At 41.3% G+C, this 16,325-nt stretch overlaps 1 protein-coding gene across 1 annotated transcript in view; it reads left to right on the top strand.

Moving 5' to 3' along the window:
• Positions 1 to 16,325, top strand: part of NT5C2 (5'-nucleotidase, cytosolic II) — a 149,336-nt gene that overhangs the window by 985 nt on the left and 132,026 nt on the right. The gene's annotated exons all lie outside the window — the stretch shown is intronic.

The following is a 16,325-nucleotide window of genomic DNA, read 5'->3' as shown; positions in this document are numbered from 1 at the left end:
ATTAATGTCCGCCTTCTTAATTCATCTACTTTACCTGTCTGGCCCTGTAGGCGTTTGAGATTTCAGTCTGTGAATATTTTTATCTGGTTTAGAAGATCTGTCTTTGGACAAAAGCTGCTGCTGCTGCTGCTAAGTCGCTTCAGTCGTGTCCGACTCTGTGCGACCCCATAGACGGCAGCCCACCAGGCTCCCCCGTCCCTGGGATTCTCCAGGCAAGAACACTGGAGTGGGTTGCCATTTCCTTCTCCAATGCATGAAAGTGAAAAGTGCAAGTGAAGTCGCTTAGTCGTGTCCGACTCCTAGTGACCCCATGGACTGCAGCCTACCAGGCTCCTCCGTCCATGGGATTTTCCAGGCAGAAGTACTGGAGTGGGCAATTGCCTTCTCCATTTGGACAAAAGAGGTCCCTGCAAACATTAAGTTCCGAAAGTGCAGAAGAGTGCTGTTGACTGAGCTGGCCTCCCTATCTGCACAGGGGTGATTTCCAAGAATGGGATCTGTAAAGATGAGGGCTGGGAGGAAGCAGCGTGGGGTCTTCAAACTTGTAATCTCTCAGGATGTGGCTATGACTTTGAGGAGGGAAGGGGAGGAACTTTTTAGTAGATTCCAGAATTCCAAACTGAAGGCCTTTTTTGATCTTGGAATCTCAAGGATGTAATTCTGTGATAAATTTTACTTTCATGGAAGAAATATTACCTGAGACAGGCCTCTAAAAAGGGGACGGGGAATAGAGTCCTGTGGGACTTTGGAGCATATTCTTGTCTTTGTGCTTTATGTCTTGTAAGATAACTGGGCCCTACCACAGCCTGGTCCTTGGTTCCTCCTCAGAAACCAAGACCTGAGCGGCAGGGACTCAATTCTGAGTTCAGTGGACTCAGAAATACCTGGTAATGTGAAGGATGGAAGAGTGCTGACGTCACTGAATGAATGTTTTCTGCCAGCTATCGTGGCAAGAAGTTTGCATAGGTTTACTTCCTTCTGGCTACTCCCCAAGGTGACCTTTATCCGCATCTTACTGATAAGAAGCAGGCTTAGCTGCAGCACCCTGCATAAGATTCCTAGCAAGCAAACACACTTTCTTTCCTCACTGCATAATTCTACTTAAAGCAATGAGACTCTCAAAGTTTTATTAATTTCTATGTAGCCAGAATAAAGCTAAGTGGGCTTCAGAAAGGTTTTGGCCAATAACAAAATAGCAGGCTGGTTTGTAATTCAAAGAATCAGAGGTGATGGGTTTGAATTGTGTCTCCTGCCACTTACTAAGCATGAGGGGATAGCAACACTTACACCAAGGTCATAAAAGACTGAGTTGGTGCATGTGAAGGTGCTTTGTACAGATGTAAGGGGTTAATGTCATCATTGGCTTCTTTCAGATATGTATTGCTTTGCATCTACGATCAACAGCAAATGAGTCAGGTTTTGTGATGAGACTGCCCACAGTATCCTTGCACAGGCCTCTAGGCTGCCCCTTGGGAGTGAGAGTATAGCCCTCTTGACTGTTTGTGCTACCACAGGTTAACATGAGTGTGGCTAAGTGGAAACAAGCACATATAATTAGAAGCTTTTCTGGGCTGTGGCTCCAATCTCACTTTAACTGTACTACCAAAAGCAAAATCACCTTTCTTTTAAAAATTTTTATTTATTTATTTTTGGCTTTGCTGGGTGTTCATTGCAGTGCATGAGCTTCTCATTGCAGTGGCTTCTTTTGTTACAAAGCACAGACTCCAGAGAATGTGGGTTTCAATAGTTGTGTTGCACAGGCTTCATTCCTCCATGGCATGTGGAAGATCCCAGGAGCAGGGATCAAACCCATATCCCCTGCATTGGCAGGCAATTTTAACCTGATTTTAAACCACTGGACCACCAGGGAGGTCCTTGCCTTTCTTTTGCAGTCTCCAAAAGAAGCAGTAATCCAAAGGCAAACACACATATAGCAGAAGCTGCTAAGTCACTTCAGTCGTGTCCGACTCTGTGTGACCCCATAGACGGCAGCCCACCAGGCTCCTCTGTCCCTGGGATTCTCCAGGCAAGAACACTGGAGTGGGTTGCCATTTCCTTCTCCAATGCGTGAAAGTGAAAAGCGAAAGTGAAGTCGCTCAGTCGTGTCTGACTCTTCTCGACCCCATGGACTGCAGCCCACCAGGCTCCTCCGTCCATGGGATTTTCCAGGCAGCAGTACTGGAGTGGGGTGCCACCGCCTTCTCCGATTGAGCAGAAGAGGGTGAGGCAAAAACCTGAATCACCCATCAAAGGGGTAGTGGCCCTGGAAAATCTAAAGTGAGCTGCGTTTTGCAATTGCTGAATAGCTTAGCATTTCAGAGATTCCATACTTAAATGCCCCCATGAGACTTGTGCCTCCCTGCCTCCTCTTTTTTGGCATACTACTCCACAGGCCCAAATATTTGGCTTTAATTATTTTAGCACAGAGTTGTACTACCAAAGAGTAATCTTGGCTGAGTCACAAGCCACATCTCCTTCCAGCTGGCCAGGTCTCCTAAGTGAGTGCCTTGCCCTATGCCAGGGGGTGTGTATTTATTTTACTATAATGGCAGACTCAAGCACTGTAGACACATCATTCAATTATCTCCAGATTCTCCCTCCTGCCACATCCTCCGTGGCCTCTCTGTGGCATTTGGCAGTGCTCACTACTCTCTCAGATTTCAAGGACTCAGTCTTTGGCCTTCTGCTGTTCCCTCATAAACTCATTTTTAAGTATGATATCTCCCAGAGGCAGGGAGGCTTGTGGTAAAGAGCTCTAGTTTTGCATCATGGTTCTTCCTAGCCATGGGACTTTGAACAAGTCACTGGTGCTTTCAAACTGTGGTGCTGGAGGGGACTCTTGAGAGTCCCTTGGACTGCAAGGAGATCAAACCAGTCAATCCTAAAGGAAATCAGTCCTGAATATTCATTGGAAGGACTGGTGCTGAAGCTCCAATACTTTGGCCACCTGATGAGAAGAGCGTACTCATTGGAAAAGACCCTGATGCTGGGAATGATTGAGAGCAAGAGGAGAAGGGGGTGACAGAGGATAAGATGATTGGATGTCATCACTGACTCAATGGACATGAGTTTGAGCAAACTCTGGAAGATAGTGAAGGACAGGGAAGCCTGGCGTGCTACAGTTCATGGGGTCACAGAGAGTGAGACACAACAGCAAAATTTTGTTGAACAACAAAATTTGCTGAACCTTAGTCTCTTCATTTATAAAATTTCAACAAAACCATCGACCTGAGGAGTCTCCAGACCTGGCTACTCTTTAGAAGTACTTAAATTCAGATTCCTAGGCATTGCCTCCAATCCATTGAATTTAGGTTGGAGAATCCTTGACCTCCTTTTCCTGAGATGACTGTGAGGCTTACATGAGGTTGTGTGTACAAGTGTGCATCACAGCGCCTCCATGTGCACGCTCAATAAATGATGGCTATTAGAAGTAGCGACTTCTTTCGTTCCTTTATTCAGCAATATTTACTGAGTACAAGGCACTGGACTAGGTGCTGGGACTCTGCTTCCATGGGACTGGAATTTTAGCAAGAGAGATAGAGATTAAGCAACTGATTACACAGTTAATTGTTAATTTTAACTGTGACTGGTGCTCTAAACTGTGACTGGTGATCTAGAGAAGAATACACGATGCTGTGGGGCATGTATTAATAAAAGACCTGACCTATGTTGTTGATTCTCAAATCCCTATTTCCAGTTTCCAACTCCAAACTCGCATATCCAACTGCCTTTTGGGCATCTCTTCATGAATGCTTGTTGCCCTTTAAGTGCTGTTATTTGCAAGAACACTGGAGTGGGTTGCCATTTCCTTCTCCAATTTAAAAGTCAACTTTTTCTTTCCCTCTAGCCTCTCCCCCGCAGACCACTTCTTGATCTTAACTTTTCTGTCCCATCTATTCCTCTGCTTGTGCAATTCTTGCCCTGACTTCCACTGTTGAAATCCTTAAGATTAAGTGCTGTTATTTAGAAGTGAACTTATTCTTTCCCTCTAGCTTCTCCCCCTCAGACCACTTTTTGATCATCTGTTCCACTGCTTGTGCAGTTCTTGCCCTGTCTTCAACTGTTGAAATCCTTAGGGCTCAAATACTGCCTCCTCCATGAAGACTTTCCTAATATTTCCAATATAAAATGATCCTTCCTTCTCATGAACCCTCCTCCAGCTACTCAGTCTGCAATACTCACATGACTCACAGTCACCTCCCATCTTCTGCTGTAATTATTTGTGTGTTTGTCTAAACTGAACTAGAAGCTTCTTGAACACAACTCTTCTATATCTATGTATCTCTCAGCGTCTCTCACAGTATTAAACACATGTGAGGAGGAAACAATTGTTGATTTTTTTTTTCTCCTGTACAACCACTTGGGAAAACTCTGGCATAATACCAAGGGTGCAATTCATAAAAGAAATAAACTTGGCTTCATAAAAATAAAAAAAAATCATTTGTTTTGCAAAAGACCCATTTAAGAAGATAAAAAGACAAACCACAATTGGAAGAAAGTATTTGCAAATCATATATCCAATAAAGAATTTGTATCCATATATATAAGGAACTCTAAATACAGCAGTAAGAAAATGAACATTCCATTTGGAAAATGGACAAAAGACTTGAGCAGACGTTTTACCAAAGGAAGTATTCAGATGGCAAATAAGCACATGAAAAATGAGTTCAGCATCACTAGCCTTTGGGGAAATGCAAATTGAAACCACAATGATACATACTTACTAAAGTGGCTGAGACCAAATACTGACAATATCAAGGGCCTGCAAAGATCAGAGCATCTGGCTCTCTTCTTCACTGCTGATGGGGCTGTTAAATGGTACAGCCATTCTGGAACACACTTTGGCAGTTTCTTATGAAGTTAAAAATACATTGACTGTATGACTCAGCAATCTCACTCCTGAGTATTTAGCCTAGAAAAATGAAAACCTGTGTTCACAGAAAAATTTGTATATGAATGTTCACAGCAGGTCTCTTTATAATATACAAAACCAGAACACAACCCAAATGTCCTTCAACAGGTGAATAGATAAACTATGATACATCTATCCAGTGGAGTGCTATTCAGTATTAAAAAGAATCAACTCTTGATAAATAATTCTCAGCAACTTAGATGAATCATAGGAGCATTATGCTGAGTAAAAAAGTGCTGTGTATTACCTGACTCATTTCTATAACATTCTTGAAATGACAAACTTGTAATGGTGGAGAACAAATCAGTGGTTGATGGATTAGGGTTGTGGGGAGGATGCGGCTGTTAAAGGGGTAAGGTGAAGGTTGTTTTGTGGTGGGGGAACAGTTTTGTCACTCAAGGTTATATGCATGATAAAAATTCATAGAATGAAAGAGGAGAGAGAGAGAAACCCTGTGAAATCCAAATAAAGTCTGTGGTTGAAATAATTTGTTGCGTCAGTTTCACTTTCCTGGATTTTAATAATGTACTAAGGTTATGTAAGATGTTATCTTGAAGAGTCTTAAAGAGTGAGCTGGCTGGATGCATGGTACCTGGGAACTTTCCAAACTGTCTTTGCAACTTCTTGTGGGTCTTAAGCTACTTCAAAATAAGAAATAGTTCTTTGAAGATAATTAATATATAAAAAATAGGCAAATGTTCTTTGGAGATATATGATGAAGTATTTAGGTTTGCATTGTCATGATTTATATAACTTACTCTTAGATGGTTTGGCAAAAATAGTACACACACACACAGATGCAGGGGAAGTAAAGCAAATATGGCAAGAAGTTAGCAATTGGTGAAAGCAGATGTTTATCGTGTTAGTCATGCAATTTTTCTGTAGGTTTGGAAATTTTCAAAATAAAAAGTTGTGAATATTTATTAATATATAGATATGTAGAAAGATAAAGTAAGCAAAAAAGAATGTATTATCCAAATCTGAGATTGAACTAATGACCTTCACTCTAATACTCTACCAACTTCATTTAATTACTGAGTGCTCTTCCCTGCCCCCCGCCCTCCTGCTCAACAATAGGAAAATCCTGCGTATTCTGAAGTAACAACAACGACAACAAAAAAAAGTCAGAATTTGCATTCTGTTGGGAGTATTTTAAGTGTTATACTGAATCCTTGGTGTTACCATGTGTGTGCTTAGTCACTAAGTCCTGTTCAACTCTTTTGTGACCCCATGGACTGTAGCCCTCCAGGCTCCTCTGTCCATGAAATTTCCAGGCAGGAATACAGGAGTGGGTTGCCATGTCCTTCTCCAGGGCATCTTCCGGACCAGGGATCAAACCCCGGTCTCTCTCATTGCAGGCAGATTCTTTACCATCTGAGCCACCAGGGAAGCCAGGTGTTACCATAGACAATTAAATATTTACTGAACCCTGGCTGTGTGCCAGCTGCTGGAATTAGAGCAAAGAATATAACTACAAGTGATAAAAAGTATCCTTTTCTCAGATTAATTTTTAAAGTAAATATAGAATCGTATGCATTTTATATATACCTTTAATTTTTTACTTCGTAAATTGTAGCCATTTACCAACATCGGTTATATAGATCTGTTTACTTCTTTTTACAATTCAGTGTGGTGTTTGGTTATACAGATGTGCCATAAGTTGTTTCATCAGTCTCTTGTTGGACTTTTACATTGTTTTTAGTTTTTCCCAGGTTAAAAATACACTAATTTTTTAAAAAAGAAAATACGTTACCTGAAAGAGAAAAAAATATATTACCTGAGTGAAATCCGGCCTCCACCTCTACTTTCCTTAAACAGTCAGCCATCCAATATTTATTGAACACTTGTTGTGTGTCCAGCTACATGTTTGTGCTGTTTGTGTAGGAGAAGACATGAGATGCGGTCACTACCTCTAAGGAGCTTGCAATTAGTTGAGGAGTTATGGCTAATTCGAGGGCATAACTTACAGACATAAATACATTAGGCACTATGTACTTGACTGCAGGCCATATGTGCTGTGTACTTCAGCCCGTCTCCTTTCTGTATCTGACTTTATACAGTCATATTTGTTCAGCTGAGTTTCTTTAGCCTCTGTGAAAAGATGATTGCATGAGTATATCACTAAGACAGGGAGGATTATGCCTCAAACTTTCTGGAGAGGCGTGATTATTATTTTTTTTAATAACAAAGACATGTGAAAGAACATGACATCAAGCTAAGTCATACGCCTATTTGTCCTCTATCTATAAAAATTAAACTGTTTCTATCTACAGGAAAAGATAAAAAACAGCTGTGAGTCCTTTGGTGTGGCTCAGTGGATGTGACACATCAATCTGTGTGGATGTAGTTTTGCTCACAAATTGGTATTTACGCAGATTTGCATTGCATTGTTTGATGCACAGTTTTTTTGTCCCCTTGCATTTCTTCTATATTTTTGATAAGGGGTTTCTTGGTGACCTTTCTTATTTAAAAAATAAAATAAAACCAAAGTTTCTATGTTTTGGCCTTAGCAGTCTCCTGGTGACTAAGCTGATTCAGAAGACTGTGTGTTTGTGTAATTTTCTCTCTCATCCTTTCCTTTTTCCCAGAATTAGCTCTTCGTTTACCTCTTCTAAATCCAAGTATAGGCTGAACCAGAGTTGCCAGGGCCCCAGGGATAGGAGAAGGGCTTCCCAGGTGGTGCTAGTGGTAAGGAACCCACCTGCCAATGCAGGAGATATAAGAGACACAGGTTTGATCTCTGGGTCGTCAGGATTCCCCTGCAGGAGGAAATGACAACCCACTCCAGTATTCTTGCCTGAAGAATCCCATGGACAGAAGATCCTGGCGGGCTACTGACTGTAGGGTGGCAAAGAATCGGACACAACTGAAGAGACTTTAGCATGCAAGTATGCAAGGAAAGGAGAAACAGGGAGGCTTGCCTCTCAGTTACACTTCAGGACCTGGGACAGCTCCTCAGCGATCTTGGTGTGCACGCCTACTTTCTAGACCTCATAGAATGTCAGAATGGAATCAAATTTGAAAAGCCCTTTGGTTCACCTCCTGCCTTTTGATGATGCCTAGAGAAAGAATCCCACTTAGCAAGTATTTCAGAATTATTAACCGCCTGGCTGTGGGAGATGCAAAGGGCTTGGAGAGCTTCCCCTCCCACAGCATTTCTTGTATCTACATGTCTGCTGATGCCAAAAGAGAAGCCTTCAGTTCAACTCAGCAAGCTTATATGGATCAAATTTTTTCCTCCCTGGAAAGAGATATGACCTAAATACAGGTATGCTGTGTGAAGGGGAATAAAGGGACTCCAATTTGAATGAGGAAAATAATTCCTCCCGAGGGCTTGTCTTGAAGAGGACTAGAGGAAGAGAGCGTGATGCATTGAGAAAGCAGGAAATGGCAAAAGAAGTAAAGGAGCATTCAGAGAAGTCTGGGTCTCTGAAGGCAAATGTGGTGAGCTTCACACTGTTGACACCAGTGTACTCGGAACACACAGTCAAGAAATCTTCCACTTTCTTGCAAAGAATAGAGGCCTGTTGTCTCCTCTTCTCAATACATATAGCAAGAGTCACTAGATTCATTTTCAAAAGACATGTATGTAATGACTTAATGTCTTTTGTCTTCATTGTTCCTCACAATAAACTTGGAAAGGTCAGGTTTGGGGGGGGATTTTTTTTCTTTTTTGTCCACATTGCCTGACATGCAAGATCCTAATTTCCCAACTAGGGATGAAACCTGTGCCCCCTGCAGTGGAAGCACAGTCTTAACCACTGGACCACCAGGAAATCCCAGAAAGGGTTTTATTATTTTCATTTTTCAAATGAATAAACTGAGACACTGAGAGGTTGCCCAAAGTGACACAGCTGGAAAATGACAGAGCTGGGTCTTGAACTCAGTTTCTGTGACTCTAAGCTGGTGTTCTTTCTATCACGGCACCCCTAATAGAGTCTTGTGAGTGTGTGGTAAAATACATATATCATGGATTTTACTGCTTTCGCCATTTTAAAGTGTACAATTCAGAGGCATTAATTATGTTCACAATGTTGTGTGATCATCCCAACTATCCATTTCTAAAACTTTTTCATCACCTGAAATAGAAATTCTGTAACCATTAAATAGTAACTCCTCCCATCCCCCCAGACTCTGACCTCTGGTAACTTCTATTCTATGTTCTGTCGCTTTGATTTTGCCTCTTCTAGGTACTTTATATGATTGGAATGATAGAATATTTGTTCTTTTGTGCCTGGCTTATTTTATTTAGTGTAATGTTTTTGAAGACCATCAGTGTTGTAGCAGGCACCAGAGCTCCATTTCTTCTTAGAGCCTAATAGGGTCTTATGGTTGCAAAGGACAGATTCACCAGAAGTAATGAGGGGTTACTGTAAGCAACCTTATAGAATTAAGGAAGACAGAAATCTCAGCTACAAGGCTAGAAGTTCAGGAATAGCCATATGGTTGGGCTTACTGGGGACTTAAATGCAGTTTAGAATCTGATCAGCACAGCTCTAGGGACCAAAATATTTCATTGCCCCTGTAGTGGCAGGAATTTGCTGTTTTCTGATACTTGGCCATTTTGCCTTGTTAGTAATCTGCTTCCTTAGCTCCTGTATGGTCTGGCACTACTTCTTACTTCTTACTCTCTGAAAACCACCTACTTCTTACTCTCTGAAAAGCAATGCTCAGGCTTTTGCTGATTCCAGATTTCTACCATTTCAGTGATATGCTGTCTTTTATCCCTCCATGTGCTTCATCTCCTGTGCCCACTGTCAACTGACAAGTCTTCCTCCAAAAATCTGATTCTCTTTTCTTTTTTTCCCCCAGTAGAACAGAAATAAAATTTAATTCATTGAAAAGTGCAGCAGTGAACAGGGTCCTTCGAAGGGCACTTTCTGAGTTAGATGACACAGAGCCAGGGCAGAACGTCCAGGAACAGATGATGCAAACACAGGAATTCCACAAATTCAGTTTCTGATTGGCCTAGTTAGTCTCCAATCATCTCATACCATACCACCTCATAAGCCACTTACCCGCCCAGAAATTAGCTGCCCTTGAGTCAAGCATCTTTCCCTGCTCTGATCACTTGTGGCCAGGATAATAAGTTACATGCTATTAAATATGGCTCTTGATGGTAAAGGCCTGCTTCTCTCAAGAGGAGGTTGAGAGCATGTGGTTGGTTATTTGTGCAGAGCTCTTTCGTCCCAAGTGTCCTGTGGGCTCCTTGAGTTTCAGAACCATGCATGTCTGACTCAGTGTATAGCCTCCCACACAGTTAATGACTGTTGACATGGAACATCAAATATCTTCAAACTAGGAATGAAACCTTAAGAAAGTGATAGAAGCCCCCCGATGAATTTCAGTGATGGTGTTTGGCCATGGCATGACTGTGTTGTGCACAGTGGAAAGTGCTGAATAGGGGTGTGATAAAATCTGCATCCAAGGTCGATTAAAGACTGTCTAAAAGGCTTTGTGCAGTACGGGAGGTGAGGGAGTAACAAAAGATGTAAGGCAAGGTCCCTGCCCTCCAGGGGATGAGGGGTGTGGGGGACTTGTGTACAGGAAGAGGTCTGCTTAGAAGAGAAGAGGAGTCCTTGAAGTGGCTTCCTGGGGACTCAGCAAAGGAATAGTGGTTATTAGGGCTGGCCCTGGTACAGCCCTCCCTCAAAGAAATGCTGTGACTCAGACCCTGCTGGCTTCACCCCCAGTGCCACAGGGGACCCCTAGTGGGCACAACACACAGGGAGAGGGGGGGAAAGGAGGAATTGGAAAGGGGGAAGGAAAGAGGGGGAGAAGGGACGTGATGAAGAAAATGAGCGTAGAGGAAGTACATTACCACAGAGTCTTAACATTTATATCCTACCTCCTAGTTCAACAGCATTTTCACGAGAATCCTGTGAAGTGGCTATCAAATTTTTATTCTGCTGATGATAAAAAAGGAGAGAACAAGTGACTCAGTCACAAATTTAGGCTTCTAATGTCGAACCAACGAGAGAAAGTACCTCAGCTCCTGTGCCGTGAGGTAAATTATGACTATTTGGGATTATGACCCAGAGACTAAAATTAATATCTGTGAGCCCATACTGAAAGGTTGAATAAATAAACAGTGGGGAAGAAGGAAGAAAGAAGAAATCTCCCTTATAGAAGAATTCTAATTAATACATGTGAAAGGAATGAGAGAACCAGCAAATCACGTTTAGAGCACCACAGGAATAATTGCTAAGCTAAGATCTACTAATGAAGGTAATATTAGTGAGCAAAAATTTAAGGAGAAACCTGATATTTGCATGGCCTTAAGGTATCGACTCCCAAATATTTAATTAGCTTTATTTTTAACATATATCCACAAATGCTTGGAGACTTCTCCATCCACAGGTAAAGCTTAATTTCTCTCCCCTTATATGTGGGCTAGAATTAGTGATATGCTTCTAACAGAGCAAGAAGAGCCAGCCAGGAACCAAAGAGGAACTCTATTAGTCTCTGTGAGCCAAAGTCTCTTTCACAGCAACTCACCTCTGCTGTTGTAGCATGAAAGCAGCCACAGATAATATGTAAAATAATGAGTGTGACTTTGTACCAATAAAACTTTATTTACAAAAACAAGCAATGGGCTGGATTTGGCCTTCCTGGATTTGCTGAATAGCATGGATGCATACATGATTTGTGACCCCCACAGACTATAGCCTGCCACACTCCTCTGACCATGGGATTTTCCCAGCAAGAATACTGGAGTGGGTTGCTATTCCCTCCTTCATGGGGAGCTTCCCAACCCAAGGATTGAACCCGCATTTCCTGCATTACTGGTTGGATTCTTTATCACTGCGCCCCTGGGGAAACTCCCTGGAATAGCATATAGAAAGGAAAAAATAGTACCTTTGCAATGGAGAAACCCGGCACATACCGCCTTAACCAACTGATTAAGGTTAACGTTGCTAGTAATGTCATATTGAAGTGATGTCAGCGGAGCAACAAAGGAAAGAACACCAAAAGTTGATCCCTTCATTATAGTAACAAAAAAAATGCAAGAAAAACTGTCAGGGTCAACTTTTTCAGAACACTGGACACTAACTAAAAGCCTCCAACAACCAGGGGAATGCTTTCAAGGAACACCAACTGTATTTCAGTGAGAATAGCAAGGCTTTGTGATGTTTTTATTTATCCTGGTCCCATCCAGGGTTGGAAGTAGCCTTGAAGAAAATAGCTGCATTCCCTGTATGGGTGCTGGGGACAAAGGGAACAGAGTGGATTTTATTTACAAGAAATTGTGATTGTTTTGAACTATTAGATGGCTCCCTCAAGGACTGGCTTAAAGGATATGTCTTCATTTAAAACCACATGAAAAAGAATACCATTTAAGGTAACTCCATAGGTAGATACAAAAGACAGTATAAATGCACTTATTGCAACTCTTTGTTTTCTCCTCTTATTTAAAAGATAACTATATAAAGCAATAATAATAAATTTGCATTGATGGGCACACAATGTATTAAAATGTATGATAATAACATTATAGTACAAAGAAGGGGAGAGGGAACAGAGGTATATGGGGGCAAATTTTTTGTATAATAGTGAAACTAGTTGGCATTGCTGCTAAGTCACTTCAGTCGTGTCCGACTCTGTGTGACCCCATAGACGGCAGCCCACCAGGCTCCCCCGTCCCTGGGATTCTCCAGGCAAGAACACTGGAGTGGGTTGCCATTTCCTTCTCCAATGCATGAAAGTGAAAAGTGAAAGTGAAGTCGCTCAGTCATGTCCGGCCCTCAGCGATCCCATGGACTGCAGCCTTCCAGGCTCTTCCATCCATGGGACTTTCCAGGCAAGAGTACTGGAGTGGGGTGCCACTGCCTTCTCCATCAGAACCAAATTGTTATAGTTAAGAAACTCATTGTAATTTCAGTTATAACTGTCCAATTGTATGTTGTTCATAGTCCAAGGACAAAAAGAAATTAACTAAAAAAATATAGTAAATAAGAGAATTAAAATGGTGCCCTAGAGAGCATAGCTAATCAACATAGAAGACAGTAGTGGAAAAATAAGAGGAACAGAAAAGATATACAACATATAAAAAACAGATAGATAAAATTCCTATCTTATGATCAATTACATTAAATGTAACTGGATTGAACATTCCAATTAAAGGGCAGAGAATGCTATCATGGATTTTTGAAAAATATGATCCAACTATATGCTATTTAAAAGAGACTCACTTTAGATTCAAAGACAGGACTAGGTAGAAAGTAAAAGAATAGGAAAGATATTCCATGCTAATAGTAATTAAAAGGGAGCTGGAATAGCTATCCTAACATCATACAAAATAGCCTTTAAGACAAAAATTGTTATAAGAGACAAAGAAGAACATTATATAATGATACAGAGATACTACACATATAAGGTACTGGGGGTTAGGACTTTTAACACATGAATTGAGAGGGGAGGCGGGTACACACTTCAGTATGTGAGAGTGACCTTGGGAGCCTAGCACAGAGCACCACAGAGATGCAGAGCAGTGAGCTTCCTGCAGCAGCAAGAGGCAGGCATGTGTCGGGCTGTGCATGAAGGGTTTTCATCAACCACACATGTAACAGTGATAGAGGCAGCTGCTCCCCTAATCAGGTTGTCTGGTGAGTGGAAATATTTCTTCCATTCTCTGTCCTAAAATCACTTAGAACAACACTGCCCCCTTTGGTTTGTATAAAACCAGGGATACACAATAACTCAAGGGGAGAAAGGGCTATTGGGCTTTCTGTTCATCTGGCATGTGGGTGATCAAGCTTGGTTTCTTTTGAAAAGTAGAAGAGATGTGACTTTATGTGTCTTCTAGGCTGGTGATTCTGGTCTTGCTGGTTACATAAATTCAAGCTGGGCTTCTGAGACAAGATTGCTTTATGTCTTTTGTCACTATTTCTCTCTGTCTGTCTTTCTTTTTTGTTTCTTTGGAGAGCAGGGTTAGGATAGTGGAAAACCAGAATTTTAAGGTAACTAGAAGGTCCCTTATCCTTCAGAGAGGACTGCTCCTGTGTATCTTAGTATCTTGTAAAATGTGACCATACCCTCTCTCCGCTCCCCACAGATATGTGATTTTCTCATCATTTGAGACAGTTTGCTTCTCAACCTTTTCATCCTCATTACTTCCTCTCAGTCCCCATAGGTGGACACATGCTGATGTCATGGTTTAGTAGCTAAGTCATGTCCAACTCATTTACAGCCCCATGGACTGTAGCCCGCCAGGCTCCTCTGCCCATGGGATTCTCTAGGTGAGAATACTGGAATTGGTAGCCATTTCCTTGTCCAGGGGATCTTCCCTACCCAGGGATGGAACCCGCTTCTCCTGCACTGGCAGGCGGATTCTTTACTAACTGAGCACCAGGGACACACGCTGAGTGGTCTGAATGAATGTTTAATGGTCCATCATTTCTATTGCTCAAATACATTCATTTAAAAAAATATTATAATTAGGATGGATTATTATTCTCTAGGATCTCATGATTAATGATTTGAAGCATTTAAAGTCCCAGATATGCAGGCAGTGTCAGGCCCCAATTCAAAGGCTTTTTCTCTCCTTTGTTTCATTTAGAATGATGTATTCCCTCTCTCATAAAAATAGCTTTAAAGTCTTAGATATATTGTAGATAGATTGTAACTACTCCTTCAAAGATTCTCTAAGAATTGGGGCTTTTTTTTTTTTTTGGCTGTGATGCATGGCTTGTGCAATCTGTTTCTTGACCAAGGATTGAACCCAGGCCACAGCAGTGAAAGCCCAGAATCCTGACTGCTAGGCCACCAGGGAACTCCCAGGGCTCTTAGAGAAATGTCTCAAACTGAACTTCTACCCAGCCTTGTGAAAAGAAAAAAGGCTTATTTTTTCTTCCCACTTCTTTGTGCTAATTCTTTTGCTTTTTAAAAAATTTAACTTATACTTCCTGTTTCTCATGTTGCTATACAGCCTTCAAATATTTTAAGAATTATTATTCATAATTTTCGATTTTAATAGCCACCTTATAGCCCATCAAGTTGGTGTAGTTTACTTAGTCATTCCTCAATAGCTGGACATTTAGGTTTTTTCCCTTCGGTTTTTACCACTGGAGAAAACATCGCAGTGAATACTTTTTTCCATTATTTTCTTCTTCCGTTGTTTACTTAAGGCAAGCTGCCAGAAACAGAAGCACTGTTTTAAAGTCCACAGACATGCATTGCAAAGTTGTTTTCTGAAATAGTTGTGTCAGTTTATCTTTTGGAATTTATTAGTGTGTTTATTTGACTATACTCTCACCAACATGAAGCATGATAGTTTTAAAACTTTGCTAACTAGAATATATATCTTATTCCTGACTTCTTATTTTGAAATATTTCAAATCTTCAGAAAAGCTATGAGTGACACAATGAACGCTGCGTTCCCTTTCCTTAGACTGAATTAACGTTTTGCCATATTTGCTTTAACTCTGTATACAGATGCATATACACACACAGCTTTCCCTAAACCACTGAGTTAGTTGTAGGCGTCATGACATGTCACTCCAAAATACTTTAGCAAGTGTCTCCCAAGAAAATGGATGTTCTCCTACGTAGCTGCAACATAATCGTCACCCTTGGGAAATTTAACATTGATACAAGGCTGCATTTGGTTTATATATCTCTTCTATTTTCTTTAATCTAGAACAGGGTTTTTGTTGTTGTTTTAAACACTGGTCTTGCTGAAGCACCAGGCCAGTTGCTTTGTCTTTGTCAGATTCTTACCTTGTGTTTAGATTCAAGTTAGACACTTTTGGCAGGAGTACTACATGGACAATGTTGTGTCCTTCCTGGCACATCACATTTGGGGGCTACTGATATCAGATGGTTTTATCATGTTAAAGCTTTTATTTTGTGATAGTATTGACATACAATTATTATTTCCTAGGAAAGAGAGTGAGGGACAGGGAGGCCTGACATGCTGCAGTCCATGGGGTCACCAAGAGTCGGACACGATGACTCAGCGACTGAACAACAGGAAGGATAATACCCTCCAAACTACTTCCTGAGAGGAATCGGGCTCTCTGTTTCTAATAGAAAGAGAGAGGGAGGTAACACCGGGTGAACACTTACTTTGTTCCAGACGCCATACCTAGGGTGTTTGCAAAATTAATACCATTAAACCCTTATAACAACCCAGGGGTTATTATGCACATTCACATATATGAAATCCAAAGCTTAAAGAAAGGGCCAAGCAACATTTCAAAGTTCCAAAAATTGATGGAGCTTAGTTTTAATACAGGTCAGTCTTCCTTTAAAGCTCATGCTTATTCAGCATATTCTGCCTTCTGGAAACCATGTTCACAACAATGTGGAGTATCCTCACATAGGCCCATCCCGCACGGGATGATGGAAGGATGGCAAGTGCGAGGCACATGCATCACCATTCACCTTCCTCACTCACCGCAGACATTGCTAA

This window comes from Bos javanicus, chromosome 26 (assembly GCF_032452875.1).
Source record: "Bos javanicus breed banteng chromosome 26, ARS-OSU_banteng_1.0, whole genome shotgun sequence".
NCBI classification, from domain to species: Eukaryota; Metazoa; Chordata; class Mammalia; order Artiodactyla; family Bovidae; genus Bos; species Bos javanicus.
The sequence above is the reverse complement of the archived record's forward strand: the minus strand, read 5'-3'. Positions and strand labels throughout refer to the sequence as shown.